This window comes from Dendrobates tinctorius, unplaced genomic scaffold (assembly GCF_039654945.1).
Source record: "Dendrobates tinctorius isolate UK_male_01 unplaced genomic scaffold, ASM3965494v1 ptg000024l, whole genome shotgun sequence".
Lineage (NCBI taxonomy): Eukaryota > Metazoa > Chordata > Amphibia > Anura > Dendrobatidae > Dendrobates > Dendrobates tinctorius.
The window spans coordinates 16,343,732-16,361,312 of record NW_027361692.1 but is presented as its reverse complement, the minus strand read 5'-3'; positions in this window follow the sequence as shown (position 1 = coordinate 16,361,312).

Here is a 17,581-nt window from a genome sequence, read left to right as displayed (position 1 = left end):
TAACTCAGTGTTGGCTAAAGGCCCCATCACACACAGCGATCTCGCTAGCGAGATCGCTGATTTTGTGGCGCCACAGCGATCTCGCCAGCGAGATCGCTGTGTGTGACGGGGATCAGCGACCAGCCCGCCCTGCTGGTTATCACTGATCATGCTCGATCAGCCTGGGCCATTTTTTGATCGCTGGTCTCCCGCGGGCCAGCGTGCATCGCTGCGTGTGGCAGCGAGAGACCAGTGATCAGCGACGCAGGACCCTGGTTTCTAATGTAAACATCGGGTATCCAGGAGCCGCGGCTCCTGGACACCCGCTGCTTACCTTGGAAACCGGAGTACACGCTGGTTTCCAAGTTAAACATCAGGTATCCAGGAGTCGCGCGGCTCTTAGATACCCGATGTTTGACTTGGAAACCAGTGTGTATGCCGGTTTCCAAGGTAAACAGCGGGTATCAAGGAGCCGCGGCTCATGGATACCCGATGTTTACATTAGAAACCAGCGTCCAGCGTCGCTGGTCCTGATCACTGGTGGGGCTGTCTTGTGACAGCTCACCAGCGATCAGCCTAACGATGTCCCAGCGATCCCATCATATCGGATCGTTGGTGGGATTGCTGGGACATCGTTATGTGTAATGGGGCCTTAAAACAGTAGCGATGTTATCAGGGTTGTATGTCCATGTGAAACACTTGTGTGGCATCTGTGTGTACATGTGCAACATCTGTGTGCCTTCCATGTTCTATTCACAGTCATCAGGTGCTGACGTCACTGCTTGTGAACCCTTGGATGTTTGGGTTAGGTGGGTTTAGCTGAACAGTTAAAAAAGTTTGGTTAGGGCACCAGAACAGTGCCCAAACCTGGACCTCATTCAGATGAATGGGGGGCCAAACATCTATTCTTTGCCATGCTGTCATCTGCATGACAGTGCGACAAACAGTGGCTCTGATTGGCTGTAAGATTAGTACTGCTGGTCAGAGAGCTGCAGTTCCCACACTGCCAGATGACAGCGTGAGCCAGCAGCTGTAACTGGAGATAAAAAGTTTACCTTCATGGCAGCACTCGGTTGATCTCATCATGGGTAAGCAATGAATTTAATTTTTCTAAAATGAATTATATACTTATTGGGAATCTGGTCAGCATTAGCCGTTTGGCATTGTACAACAACTATTTGTATACTCGGGACCAGACCTTTACTCGCCACCTTCTTTGTCTACACTTGATTTATTCTCTTTTCTGAATCCTCATACATGCATCATTCACTGTGTAGGGTCGGACAGGTTCGCAGGATGCAGTGACGAGACACTAGGCGAATGGTGGTTTTCGAAATCACGTTTATATAACTCTAGCCGATGGGCTAGGCTGAACAAAACAAGGATAAAGAAACAACACCAACAGTCCACGCAGGGACTCAACAAACTTAACCAAATATAGTTTCACTTAGCCTTCCAGGGACTGCGGGGTTCAGTAGCGTGGCCGCGTAATGGTCGCTGAGGCGGCTGTCCTGGGGAAAGTGACGTCGGTGGGGGCAACAGGCCCTGAAGAAAATAATACCGTTGGGGCGCAACAAGCCCTGAAGAAAACGAGGACGTTGGGGCGCAACAGGCCCTGAAGGAAATGGGGCTGTTGGGGCGCAACAGGCCCTGAAGGTGATGCTGCCGCTGGGGCGCAACAGGCCCTGAAGGAAACGCTGCCGCCGGGGCACAACAGGCCCTGAAGGAAACGCTGCTGCTGGGGCGCAACAGGCCCTGAAGAAAACACTGCCGCTGGGGCGCAACAGGCCCTGAAGAAAACGCTGCCGCTGGGGCGCAACAGGCCCTGAAGAAAATAATGCCGTTGGGGCTCAACGGGCCCTGAAGTGAATGATGGAGGTGGCGCGCGGTGATGATGCAGTTCCCCAGAAAGGCCTGTAGCCGTCCTTTATCAAGGAGTCTCTTCCTAAGCCAGGGTAGCGAGCCTTTTATCCCGCCTGTGACAATGTGGCGTATCTTGAGGCCGATGATGGCCGGGTCGGCGTGATGGGGGAAGGCTGGGGGGAAGGGCCCAGGTCTCTGAGGCCTGGTTACCGGTACTCACGGCCACAACCGGAAGTATAGTTCCTCTCCCTTCAAGGCTGGGGATAGTGGGGATAATTCTCTCAGAACGGGAGCGGGGAGCAGTCTCTGGGCACAGTCTCTCATGTCTCTCTTGTCGGTAAATCGGTCGCTTTCTCCTCGCAGGCTCCTCTCGGTGCCCCTGCAAGTCACCCTGCGTCCTGCCTTCACTCCCTCTCTTCCCCAACTGCCACTTCAGCACGTCCCCTGCTCCTTTTACCCTAGCCCCTCCCCCTGTTGCCCTGACAACCTCAGTCGCATGTCTCCCTTTGTAATTCCCCTGTTGTGCTTCCTTCAATAACTCTGATGGCGGTCCCCTTGGTTCCGGCCCAAACACTATATGGGGGTCCTCCTCCCCACACACTGTATGCTTCATGTTATTAAATAATGTTTTGTCTAATAAAACAATATCAAATGTTATATTTTGTGAGTGATCTCATTGTTGTTAGCGGCAGTAGGTGTAGGCTGATAGGAGTAGTACTCACATCATCCCACATGCCTCTCTGATTGGAGGTAAACTTTTCACTGCTGATCAGATCCGCCAGTGTTTTTCGTGCTGTCATGCAGACGACAGTGTAGTAAACACCTGATGCTCAGGCTGCCAAATCTAAACAGTAACACAGACTTCCTGGAGAAGTTTGTGGTCAGGTCCGTGCCTGAACAGTGGGTGTTCAGCATGGACCCTGGACTTTACTCTTCAGGTTCGCCATTTCTAGTCACTGCTCATCAGAGTCACCGACTCATGCTGCACTCAGCGAGACCCAGCAACTGAATAGCCTTGCTATTAACAGTCAAAGGCCGGACGAGAAACTCACGCGAGTTTTTCACAACGATACCTGGCACTGCTGCTGGCACTCAGACCGGAGTGTGCGGCTGCATAGAAATACATGGAGTCGCAACTCCGGTCCCGAGTGCTGGCGGCAGTGCCGGGTATTGATGCTAAAGACTCACGTGATTTTCTCGCATCACACTTGCAAGTGTGGTTCCTGCCAAAGGGGCCAGATTTGGGGAACGCTGGACTGCATTGGACCTACATGGGAACATTTGTTTCTAAAAATTGGTGAACAAGATACGTCTTGCTTTTATTTCTATTTTTTTATGTTTTTCAGGTTTTCAATATGTCGCATTCATTGGACTACATTGGACCAGCATTTTTTTTAATGAACTGGTGAAACAGGTGTGTGTGTTTTTTATTACTGGGTTTTAGTAATGAGGGTGTCTGATAAATGTAAATCACAGCTGACATCAAACCCACACCACATTACCCTGATTTCCAATGCACCAGGCTAAACGGAAAGAGCGAAGGCAAAGCACCAGAATTGGTGCATCTAATGTGATGCGCCAATTCTGATTTGGCTACGGAAAGGTATTTTTAGGCTGGGAAGAGTCCAAAGAAGATGGACCTTCCCAGCCTGATAATATCAGCTCAAAACTGTTTACTTTACTTTACCTTGGCTGGTTATCAAAAATGGGAGAACCCTCACGTCAAATTTTGCATTGATTTATTTATTAGCTTAATACATGTACAGACATATCACTAATTATACATCGCACGGATATCTATCTACCACATACAGTATCTATCTCTTTCCACATCTTTAACACCTAAACATCTGACCTTTCTATTCTGCATTCTATTCTGGTACGTGTCACTTTTTATGCACACAGATGCCACTCTTATGTCATCCATGGGAACGTGTTTGGTACATATTGTCATCCATGCTGGCGAAAATAAACAAACATGTCTACGTGTGGGTCACACAGGGGCATGTTCTGTGGGAACACATTGACATGTGTGCAGCCCAATAGAATATAACGGGTGTGTGGGTGTAAGTGTCTCTGGTACTTGTGAAAAATGACACCACATGTACCGGAAACACTGATATGTGAAAGGAACCTTAGTGAGGTATTTACATCCATGGCTAGGATAAGAAAGTTAGCTATGACTTTAGTGTTCCTAAGCCCTAGGTCTTTTTCATACCATGCTATCATAGCACAATTTTAATGGACAATGTGAATAAATGCTAAGGATCACTTATATTGCCAACATATTTGCCTGTAACCAGTGAGTGCACAGAAGATGCTATTATGAGAAATGTTAGTATCTTATTCCCTTGCAAGTTATAGCAACTGTTTCAGTCCTAGCAGAATATGATTATATGTACCGCCACTCTCTATCTCAGGCCACCTCTGAATACTAAGTGCTAGCAAAAGTGAATTATTACTATAAAATGAAAATAATCCTTGTCACAGGATCAGGCTATTTTGGAAGCAGTGGACAGGACACTTCCCCTGCTTACACCTCTGAATAACATTCTAGCTGTCATAGCAGAAATACTCCGGATCCTGGACTGAACAGCCTGTTATAGGAACCAGGAAAAGTACAGTTTGGAATATCCTAGGGCGACAGTTGCTAGACTCGATGTCAGATACTCGAGCTGGGATGAGATTACAGGGTAAGGCAGGTCTTGCTTCTGTGGAAAAGCTTTTTAATAGGAAACCCATAAATGCCATTACTCCCCAGAGCCGCCTGTAAAGTTAATACCACACACAAGGGTATATTTCATTGCTTTCCTAGCGACTGGAGGCTTAGGCGTGAAGGAGTAAAGGACACATATCACAGCAATGTCAGAGTATGTGCACACACTCTGAAAAAAAATTACCTTCGGAGGTAAATCATTGAGTTTCTCTATTTTATCAAGTTATTAAATGTTCTATTCAGCAATGGCTTTTTTATACTTGTGCGTAGAAAAGTTGTGTGGCAAAAAATATGGCCACAATAAGGAGATGTTCACACAGAACAGATTTACTGCACACATTTCTGTGACGGCTTCATGCACCTGAGCTTTAGAAAATCCATACATGTGCTGTAGAAACAGCAGATGTGAAACAAATTTTCAGGTGTAGACATTTCTTAAACAAATTTGGGCAACATCCAGCTTTCCTAAGATTTGCCAGAATATGTACCAATAAAGATACTGACCCAATATTACTGCAGAAAATGAAGAATTAAGAATAGGAGTAAGCTGCAGGAAATGTGACAATAAAAGACTGAATAACTTTTACTCACCTGGTAAATCGCTCCACTCTGTGGTCTTGCAGTAGAGGTACTATAATAGATCATGCAAAATTTGTCTGCTTGTGTGGTACTTTACTGGGAAACTCAATTTGCAATGAAGTTATTCTCCACAAATGTAATGTCCCTTATTATGCCCTGGAGTCTCACCCGACCATATAGTATACTGAACGTAAGGCCGGGGTCACACTGGCGAGGAATACGGACGAGTGAGAGGCGTTAAAAGCACGCATTACACACGGACAAATTATTCTCTATGGGTTTGCTCCCAACAGCCGTATATTTCTCAGGCGTATTCTACGGTCCATGCCAATCGCAGCATGCTGCGATTGTCAGCGTACTATGCCCGTAATATGCCAATGCAAGTCTATGGGTGTGCTAAAAATATGCATTACACACGGACCACACATGTGACTTGCGAGAAATACGCACCCGATGTCTTTTAGAAAAGCCAGCAATTCAGTGCGCTATACAGTAAACTCACACTGACAGGTTTAATAAAGAAATGAAAGAATAGATATATACACATAGAATACATATATATATATATATATATATATATATATATATATACACACACATGTCGTTGTGACAAACATATATATATATTTATATTTCACAGAATTCTTCATAGCAGAATAGCCGCTAATTAAAATGGCCGGCTTCTATCAAATCATTCCCCTACCCGACATGAAATGACACATGGTTTACATTCAGTAAACCATTTCATTTCATGTTTTTTTATATGTCCCTGAGTAATAATTAGATGAGGGTTTATGTGCAAAATTTGGGAGTTGTAGTTGTTATTTAAAGGGGTTAATTCGTTGCTAAAAAATGCGTGGGCTTCCCATTGCCCTGTAGCAGTGGTGAATGGGTTAATCTAACAAAGGGTTAATGTCACCTTACAATCGAATGGTGACATTAACCCTTTGTTAGATTAACCGACTCGCCACCTATATAGGGCAATGGGAAGCCCACGCATTTTTTAACAACGAATTAACCCATTAAAATAACAACTACAACTCCCAAATTTTGCACATAAACCCTCATCTAATTATTACTCAGGGACATATGAAATGAAATGGTTTACTGAATGTAAACCATGTGTCATTTCATGTCAGGTTGGGGAATGATTTGATAGAAGCCGGCAATTTAATTAGCGGCTATTCTGCTATGAAGAACTCTGTGAAATATAAATATATATATATGTTTATCTCAATGACTTGTGTGTATATATATATATATATGCATTCTATGTGTCTACATCTATTATTTCGCTTCTGTTATAAACCCTGTCATAGGGCTCCATTATATGTCCATTTTGCAAGGCGGCGAGAAAATCTCGCCATACGAATTGCATATGGATGCCATACAGATTACATACGGATGCAGACATGCGCAAAATACGCAACCACACCTTGATTACGGATGACATACGGAGCACTATTTAGGGGTCATTCATCCGTTTTACGCATGTAAACTACGGACCGTATTTTGCATCAGTTAGTGTAACCCCGGCCTCAGATGTAAAAGCAAGGAAAAGATCCTTACATTGACTTCACTGTTCACCTCCCCGGGCACTCCCGCTGCTCCTTGCTTGCTGTTCGTTTCACCGCTTCTTCGTTGTGTTACATCTCTGGCTTCATGTTTATTCTAGGTTACGGCTTCCAAGTAGACCCGGGGACATGCGCAGTGAACTCCAGAGCCTGCTCAAGTCTGGAAGCCGAAGCCTAGAGTGAACACCGAGCCGGAGATGTGGTGTGATTGAGGACTGGACAGTGGGCAGGAGGCAAAGAGGGTAAGTGGCAAAAAGCTGGGAAAAAAAACAAACATAACTCACAGCTCATCTTTCTGGCCATCCCACCTGTTTTTTTTTCGATAATCTCCTCCATTGCTTCAGATCTCCAGCCTGGTGTTCATTTCTGGCCCGATCTTCCCATTTCATGTAGGTACCAGAGCATGCACAGTGAAGGCTTGGGTCTGCTTATGGCTGGAAGCACCGGCCTAGAAAGGACAACTGGCAAGAGATGTGATGCAACGGAGGAGTAAAAGACTGAATATTAATCAGGGATTATTGGGGGGAGGCAGGAGTGATGAGCAGTGAGTTATGTTATTTTTTTTCTTTTTAACCTTTTGCCAGACCTTTACTGTTCAGCAAGATGCTGCCTGCAGTTGGCCACCATTTTGCCGAATTCACGAGCAGAAAATTTCAAAATATCTGTTTTCTCCAGAATGCAGATTTTAGTAAAATTCAAGTAAAATTCAATTCCATTCTATATAATTTGCTCATCTTTACCTGCTCTACTGCAAAAGCTGTCCAGGTTAGTAAGGATAAGTTCACATGAATGTCACACAGAATTTTCTATTTTTATGTTGTCCATGTGCACAATGGACCACAACCAGACAACACACAGATTATTGTTAGCACATTATGTGGTAGTGCACATTGGCTACTTTAGACTCGCATCTCAGGTCAGTGTGGAAAAAAATTTTCAGCATGGGCTTTTCTTGTCTGATTTATAGACCAGATCAGTGCATGTAAAAAAGAAAAAGAGTATTCTGGACCAGAACAATAATTTAGAAAGGAGAGGGCTTAAAATAATATGTAACCTATAATGACTGCAAAGCCACGTCATCCAGTAATCGATTAAAAATTTTTTTTTTAGAAAAAACACATAAGACAAAATAATAATGTCATGCTAGCAAGCAAATGGCACAATAGGTATAGGAATAATTCCACAAAACAGCAATGAATGAGGCTCGCAGATGGAGCTCTAAATTAAACACAGGGGTACATGGGTATAAAAAGTAAAAGGGTGTTCCCTTCAAATTTCAAGCATAGCGACATTCGCTGAGGGTGGTCAGAAAAGAACACACATACTGAAATCTCATCTCCCGAGATCTTAATGTCGAGATCTCCACCTGCGCATGCATCGCCCCCGATGCCCATTTATCCGGAGTCCACTGCACAGGAAACCACGGAACTGGGGCTCCGGCCTTTCACGAAATGTCAGCAGAGCCCCCCCCGCAATGCCGGAAACCCTAGGCAGCACTGTCGGGAACATCTGCAGTGACGCACTGCACATCGGACACCCCCAGCCTGCGGCCTGCAGCATCACCCCACTCCTGCCTCCTCCAGCAGCGACCCTGGGATCCCACTTCATGGCAGCCACCACCCCTGATGAGCAATAAGACGCATGGATTGTAAGAAGCACCATCATTTTATTAAAAAAAAGTCCTGTTTTTCTCCTCAAAATTTGGGGTGCGTCTAATAATTCAGAGCATCTCATAATCCGAAAATAAAAAAAATATACATATATATATATATATATATATATATACACAGTATATACAGGGCCAGTTTTAGGCAAAGTGGGGCCCTAGGCAAAGTTTAAAATGGGGCCCTAAATGCTAACATATTGCCCATCACACAAAAGCATTTCGGTTGTATTTACATGCGCTGAGTTCAGGCCGCTATATGAGTGTGATCGATAATATTGAAGAAGTCGTTCAACACTTATTTCTCGGCCTCTTTCCACCATCTGAGAAAGAATGATGGGAACAGAATGATGGGAACAGAACGATCACTAATGAATCAATATGGGTGTGTGCACACGTTGCGGTTTTTGCTGCGGATCCGCAGCGGATTTGGTCCTGCGGATCCGCAGCAGTTTCCATGCGGTTTACAGTACCATGTAAACCTGTGGAAAACCAAATCCGCCGTGCACATGCTGCAGAAAATTCCACGCAGATTTGCTTTCGGTTTATTTTCCGCAGCATGTTACTTCTTTTTTGTGGAACCGCAGCTGCAGTGTACGTTCCGGGACATACAAATCAATCAATCTTTCTCTCTCATCCGCACTGCCAAGCCGCACTAGAACCTGCATCAAATCTGCTGTACACATGCTAGGAATCCGCAGGAAAAATGCATGTGTTTTACCCTGCGGTTTCTGCCAAGAGACATGGATTCTCTGCAAAAAAAGCCGCAGACTAATCTGCAACGTGTGTGCACACATCCTAACACATCACCATACAGTATCATGTTATCAGCAGCACATCTACAGTTTACACCGCATAGTCCTCCATATAATATAATCTGCCCCATAGTCCTCCATTTAGTATAATACACTCCTCAGTCCTCCATATAGTATAATACACTCCTCATAGCCCTCCACATATTAAAATACACTGCTCAGTCCTCCATATAGTATAATACACTCCTCATAGTTCTCCATATAGTATAATGCACCGCCATAGTCACCCATGTAGTACAATTCACTTCCCATAGCATAATGCACCCTATAGTTCTTAATATAATGTATTCCCCATAGTCCTCGATACAGTATAATGCAGCCCACATATAGTATATTGCAGCCACCCCATAGAGCATAATGCAGCCCCGCCATACAATATAATGTAACCCCCATAGAATATCATGCATCATCCCTTAGAGAATAATGCAGCTAGCCCAGAGCATAATGCAGCCACTCCACAGAATATAATGCAACCCCCCATAGAATATAATGCAGCTCCACCCACCATATAGTATAATGCAGCCCCTCCATAGAATATATGCCAACCCCCTCATAGGATATAATGCAGCCCTTATCTATTATAATATAGCCCCTCCATAGAATACAATGTAGCCCTTCTCATATAGTATAATGCAGCCCCCATTGAATATAATAAATATAATACAGCCCCCCATAGAATATAATGTAGCCCCAAATAGAATATAATACAGCCCACCTCCCCATTGAATATAATGTAGCCCCCCATATTATATAACACAGCCTCTCCCTTTAGAACTTAATGTAACATGTACTCCCCATGGTATATAACTCAGCCGCATAGTATATACCCCAGCACCACATGGTGTATACCCCAGCACCACATGGTATACAGCCCAGCCCACCATGGTATACAGCCCAGCCCACCATGGTATACAGCACAGCATGATATATAGCCCACCATGGTATAATACAGCCCACCATGGTATAATACAGCCCAGCATGGTATACAAGCTGTATACCATGCTGGGCTATATACCATGGTGGGCTGTATAATACAGCCCAGCAAGGGATAATACAGCCCACCATGGTATGATACAGCCCAGCATGGTATAATACAGCCCAGCATGGTATATAGCCCCCCCAGAATGGTATAATACAGCCCAGCATGGTATATAGCCCCCCAGAATGGTATAATAGAGCCCAGCATGGTATAATACAGCCCAGCATGGTATATAGCCCCCCAGAATGGAATAATACAGCCCAGTATGGTATAATACAGCCCAGCATGGTACATAGCCCCCCCAGCACGGTATAATACAGCCCAGCATGGTATATAGCCCCCCAGAATGGTATAATACAGCCCAGCAAGGTATAATACAGCTCAGCATGGTATATAGCCCCCCAGAATGGAATAATACAGCTCAGTATGGTATAATAGGTATAATACAGCCCAGCATGGTATATAGCCCCCCCCAGCATGGTATAATACAGCCCAGCATGGTATATAGCCCCCCCAGAATGGTATAATACAGCCCAGCATGGTATAATTCAGCCCAGCATGGTATATAGCCCCCCAGAATGGTATAATACAGCCCAGCATGGTATATAGCCCCCCAGAATGGTATAATACAGCCCAGCACGTTATAATACAGCCCAGCATGGTATAATATGGCCCAGCATGGTATATAGCCCCCCCCAGCATGGTATGATACAGCCGAGCATGGTATATAGCCCCCCAAAATGGTGTAATACAGCCCAGCATTGTATAATACGGCCCAACATGGTATATAGCCCCCCCAGCATGGTATGATACAGTCCAGTATGGTATAATACAGTCCAGCATGGTATATAGCCCCCCTAGCATGGTATAATACAGCCCAGCATGGTATATAGCCCCCCCAGCATGGTATGATATAGCCGAGCATGGTATAATACAGCCTAGCATGGTATATAGCCCCCCAGAATGGTGTAATATAGCCCAGTATGGTATAATACAGCCCAGCATGGTACATAGCCCCCCTAGCATGGTATAATACAGCCCAGCATGGTATATAGCCCCCAAGAATGGTATAATACAGTCCAGCAAGGTATAATACAGCTCAGCATGGTATATAGCCCCCCAGAATGGTATAATACAGCCCAGCATGGTATATAGCCCCACCATCATGGTATAATACAGCCCAGCATGGTATATAGCCCCCCCAGAATGGTATAATACAGCCCAGCATGGTATAATACAGCCCAGCATGGTATATAGCCCCCCAGAATGGTATAATACAGCTCAGCATGGTATAATACAGCCCAGCATGGTATATAGCCCCCCCAGAATGGTGTAATACAGCCCAGCATGGTATAATACGGCCCAACATGGTATATAGCCCCCCAGAATGGAATAATACAGCTCAGTATGGTATAATAGGTATAATACAGCCCAGCATGGTATATAGCCCCCCCCAGCATGGTATAATACAGCCCAGCATGGTATATAGCCCCCCCAGAATGGTATAATACAGCCCAGCATGGTATATAGCCCCCCAGAATGGAATAATACAGCTCAGTATGGTATAATAGGTATAATACAGCCCAGCATGGTATATAGCCCCCCCCAGCATGGTATAATACAGCCCAGCATGGTATATAGCCCCCCCAGAATGGTATAATACAGCCCAGCATGGTATAATTCAGCCCAGCATGGTATATAGCCCCCCAGAATGGTATAATACAGCCCAGCATGGTATATAGCCCCCCAGAATGGTATAATACAGCCCAGCACGTTATAATACAGCCCAGCATGGTATAATATGGCCCAGCATGGTATATAGCCCCCCCCAGCATGGTATGATACAGCCGAGCATGGTATATAGCCCCCAAAATGGTGTAATACAGCCCAGCATTGTATAATACGGCCCAACATGGTATATAGTCCCCCCAGCATGGTATGATACAGTCCAGTATGGTATAATACAGTCCAGCATGGTATATAGCCCCCCTAGCATGGTATAATACAGCCCAGCATGGTATATAGCCCCCCCAGCATGGTATGATATAGCCGAGCATGGTATAATACAGCCTAGCATGGTATATAGCCCCCCAGAATGGTGTAATATAGCCCAGTATGGTATAATACAGCCCAGCATGGTACATAGCCCCCCTAGCATGGTATAATACAGCCCAGCATGGTATATAGCCCCCCAGAATGGTATAATACAGTCCAGCAAGGTATAATACAGCTCAGCATGGTATATAGCCCCCCAGAATGGAATAATACAGCCCAGCATGGTATATAGCCCCCCCATCATGGTATAATACAGCCCAGCATGGTATATAGCCCCCCCAGAATGGTATAATACAGCCCAGCATGGTATAATACAGCCCAGCATGGTATATAGCCCCCCAGAATGGTATAATACAGCTCAGCATGGTATAATACAGCCCAGCATGGTATATAGCCCCCCCAGAATGGTGTACTACAGCCCAGCATGGTATAATACGGCCCAACATGGTATATAGCCCCCCCAGCATGGTATGATATAGTCCAGCATGGTATAATACAGCCCAGCATGGTATATAGCCCCCCCCAGCATGGTATGATATAGCCGAGCATGGTATAATACAGCCTAGCATGGTATATAGCCCCCCAGAATGGTGTAATACAGCCTAGCATGGCATAATGCGGCCCAGCATGGTATATAGCCCCCCCAGCATGGTATGATTCAACCGAGCATGGTATATAGTCCCCCCAGAGTGGCCCCATAGTCCAGTACTCACACTGATTTAAAAAAAAAAAACACTCCCCACCTTCTCCTTTTGCCCACGCTGCTCCTGTCTCCTCCTGCTCTGCCTGGCACCCAGTGAGAGCATGAAGATGTCATCGCACCCCCGCTGTGTCAGAGGCAGAGCGGGGAATGATGGGAGAGGGAGTGTCAGCTGGCGTTCTCTCCTCCATCCCTGCCTCCTTCAATGCGGCGGCGGCGGGAGTCGGCGCTGGGGGCAGGCGGGCCCCCCTGCCTCACGGGGGCCCCATAGCGGCTGTGTGATGTGCTGCTGGCTGGGGGCCCCTGGAGGAGCGGGGGCCCTGGGCAGCTGCCTGGTCTGTCTGCCCCTAACACCGGCTCTGTGTATATATATATATATATATATATATATATATATATTCAAAGGTATGCAAGACTACACTGACCCAATATTGATGGAAAGTCAATACCAGAAAAATAGCCAGAAAATATACAAAAAGTGCATAGTATGGGCAGACTCAATATTAATGTTAAATAGTGTAAATAGTATATCCAGACAAACCCCTAGCTGTGGATTATAACATAGTAACATAGTAACATAGTAATTAAGGTTGAAGGAAGACTTTAAGTCCATCTAGTTCAACCCATATCCTATCCTAACTTGCCCTAACATGTTGATCCAGAGGAAGGCAAAAAAAAACCCATGTGGCAAACAGTAAGCTTCACATTGGGGAAAAAAAAATTCCTTCCCGACTCCACATACGGCAATCAGACTAGCTCCCTGGATCAACGCAACACTAAGGAAGCTAGTGTATATACCCTGTAATATTATACTTTTCAAGAAAGGCATCCAGTCCCCTCTTAAATTTTAGTAGGGAATCACTCATTACAACATCATAAGGCAGAGAGTTCCATACTCTCACTGCTCTTACAGTAAAGAATCCGCATCTGTGAGTATGCTTAAACCTTCTTTCCTCCAGATGTAGATGATGCCCCCTTGTCCCCGTCACAGGTCTAAGAGTAAAAAGATCATTAGAAAGGTCTTGGTATTGTCCCCGCATATATTTATACATTGTAATAAGATCACCCCTAAGCCTTCGATTCTCCAAACTAAATAACCCCAAGTGTAATAACCTGTCTTGGTAATGCAGACCCCCCAGTTCCCTAATAACCTTGGTCGCTCTTCTCTGCACCCGCTCCAGTTCAGCTATGCCTTTCTTATACACCGGAGACCAGAACTGTACACAGTATTCTAAGTGTGGTCGCACTAGTGACTTATATAGAGGTAAAATTATGTTCTCCTCCTGAGCATCTATGCCTCTTTTAATGCATCCCATTATTTTATTTGCCTTTGCAGCAGCTGCCTGACACTGGCCACTAAATGTGAGTTTGTTGTCCACCCATACACCCAGGTCTTTTTGAGTGACAGTTTTGCCCAGTGTTTTACAATTAAGCACATAATTATACATCTTGTTCATTCTACCCAAGTGCATGACCTTACATTTATCCCCATTAAAGCTCATTTGCCATTTATCAGCCCAAGCTTCTAGTTTACATAAATCCTCCTGTAATATAAAATTGTCCTCCTCTGTATTGATTACCCTGCAGAGTTTAGTGTCATCTGCAAATATTGAAATTCTACTCTCTATGCCCCCTACAAGGTCATTAATAAATATTTTAAAAAGATGCGGGCCCAAACTGACCCCTGTGGTACCCCACTGCTAACCGTGACCCAGTCCAAGTGTGCTCCATTAATAACCACCCTTTGTTTCCTATCCCTGAGCCAGCTCTTAACCCACCTACACATATTTTCCCCTATCCCCATTGTTCTCATTTTATGTATCAACCTTTTGTGTGGCACCGTATCAAAAGCTTTTGAAAAGTCCATGTACACCACGTCCACTGCATTCCCTTGGTCCAGTCCGGAACTTACCTCTTCATAAAAGCTTATCAGATTAGTCTGACAGGAACGGTCCCTTGTAAACCCATGTTGATATTGGGTCATAAGTTTATTCTTCTCCAGATACTCCAGTATAGTATCTCTTAGAAAACCCTCCAGGATTTTACCCACAGTTGAAGTTAAACTCAGTGGCCTATAATTTCCAAGTTCAGTTTTTGTCCCCTTTTTGAATATTGGCACCACATTTGCTATACGCTAGTCCTGTGGTACAGACCCTGTTATTATGGAATCTTTAAAGATTAAAAATAATGGTCTATCTATGACTGTGCTTAATTCCTGCAGTACCCTGGGGATTTGTCAATTTTAGTGATTTTTAGACGCCACCGTACTTCCTGCTGGGTTAAGCAGGTGACATTTAATGGACAATTTTTATCCCTGATCATGTTATCCGTCATGGGATATTCTTGTGTAAACACTGTCGAAAAAAAAGTCATTTAGCATATTGGCTTTTTCCTCATCCTCCTACACCATTTCACCCAGACTATTTTTAAGGGGGCCAACATTATCATTTTTTAGCTTCTTACTATTTATGTAGTTAAAGAATATTTTGGGATTATTTTTACTTTCTCTGGCAATGAATCTCTCTGTCTCAATCTTTGCTGTTTTGATTTGCTTTTTACAGAATTTATTTAATCTTCTGTATTTAGTTAATGCCTCATCACTACCTACTTGCTTTAATTCTCTAAATGCTTTATTTTTATCTCTTATTGCGCCCCTTACAGCTCTATTTAGCCATAGTGGTTTCCTCCTATTTCTAGCATGTTTATTCCCATACAGTATATATTGTGCACAGGTCCTATTCAGAATGCTAATAAACGTCTCCCATTTTCTTTGTGTATTTTTATGTCTCAGGATATCGTCCCAGTTAATTGCACCAAGATCATCTCTCATCCATTGGAAATTTGCTTTCCTGAAGTTTAGTGTCCTTGTAACCCCTCTACTACACATCTTATTAAAGGATACATGAAAACTTATTAATTTGTGATCACTATTACCCAAGTGACCCTCAACCCTTACATTTGATATGCGGTCTGGCCTGTTGGTTAATATTAGGTCTAGCAGTGCCCCCCCTCTTGTTGGGTCCTGAACCAGTTGTGAAAGGTAATTGTCTCTCATAGTTGTCAAAAACCTATTACCTTTGCTGGAACTGCAGGTTTCGGTTCCCCAATGTATTTCAGGGTAGTTGAAGTCCCCCCCAAAACAATTGGAAATACATGCATTTGACATGGTGCTATACATATATTTGCTTTCCACAAGCAATAAATATTCTACATGCTATGTTTGAAATCAGTCGGAACACTGTCCTTACACATATCTCAAGGTGCACCCCACAATACCCCTAGTGCACATAAAGAGTAGGCAGCTCTTGCACTCATCCTCTATGTTCATGAGCACATTCAGCTGCATATACAGTATAGCAAAAAAATTGTTGATGTGTCTGAACTTAGTGAGCCTTTATAGCGCCATTAATTCCACAGCGCTTTACAGACATTTTCAATACTGTCCCCGATGGGGCTCACAATCGAAATTCCCTATTAGTATGTCTTTGGAATGTGGGAGGAAACCCCACACAAACACAGTGAGAACATACAAACTCCATGCAGATGTTGCCCTTGGTGGGAATTGAACCCAGGACCCCAGCGCTGCAGTGCTAACCACTGAGCCACCGTGCTGCTTATATGTTATGTGCATATATTACTGATTATGTCAATTTCCCCAATATTTGGTCATATTTTAAAACCATGTTTCTTATTTTCTTAATTTCAGTGTTCTAGGAGACATGAAACACCAAGATACTTATATATATGTGTATAGGTACAGTACACATATAATATTGGCGATAAGCGGATCTTTTGAAAATCAAATTTATCGACTCCATCGAATTTTCCCCCCAATTTGATTTGCCACTAATACATTTGTGCGGATTTTAATACAGGAAGGGCTTACACTTTATAGGCGTGAAAGAGACAGGACACCCTGACCATAAGGGCTTACACTTAAATGAGAGACTGGACCCCCTGACCATAATGACTTACACTTTACATGAGAGACAGGGCTCACTGACCATAAGAGCTTACACTTAAATGAGAGACAGGACCCCCTGACCATATGTGCTTACACTTTACATGAGAGACAGGACCCACTGACCATAAGAGCTTACACTTAAATGAGAGACAGGACCCACTGACCATATGTGCTTACACTTTACATGAGAGACAGGACCCACTGAAAATAAGAACTTACACTCTACATGAGAGACAGGGCCCACTGACCATAAGAGCTTACACACTACAATAGAGACAGAACCCACTGAAAATAAGAACTTACACTCTACTTGAGAGGCAAGACCTACTGACCATAAGAACTTACACTCTACATGAGAGGCAGGACCCACTGACCATAAAAACTTACACTTTACATGAGAGACAGGACCCACTGACCATAAGAGCTTACACACTACAATAGAGACAGAACCCACTGAAAATAAGAACTTACACTCTACATGAGAGGCGGAACCCACTGACCATAAGAACTTACACTCTACATGAGAGACAGGACCCACTGACAATAAGAGCTTACACACTACATGAGAGACAGGACCCACTGACCATAAGAACTTACACTCTACATGAGAGACAGGACCCACTGACCATAAGAGCTTACACACTACAATAGAGACAGAACCCACTGAAAATAAGAACGTACACTCTACATGAGA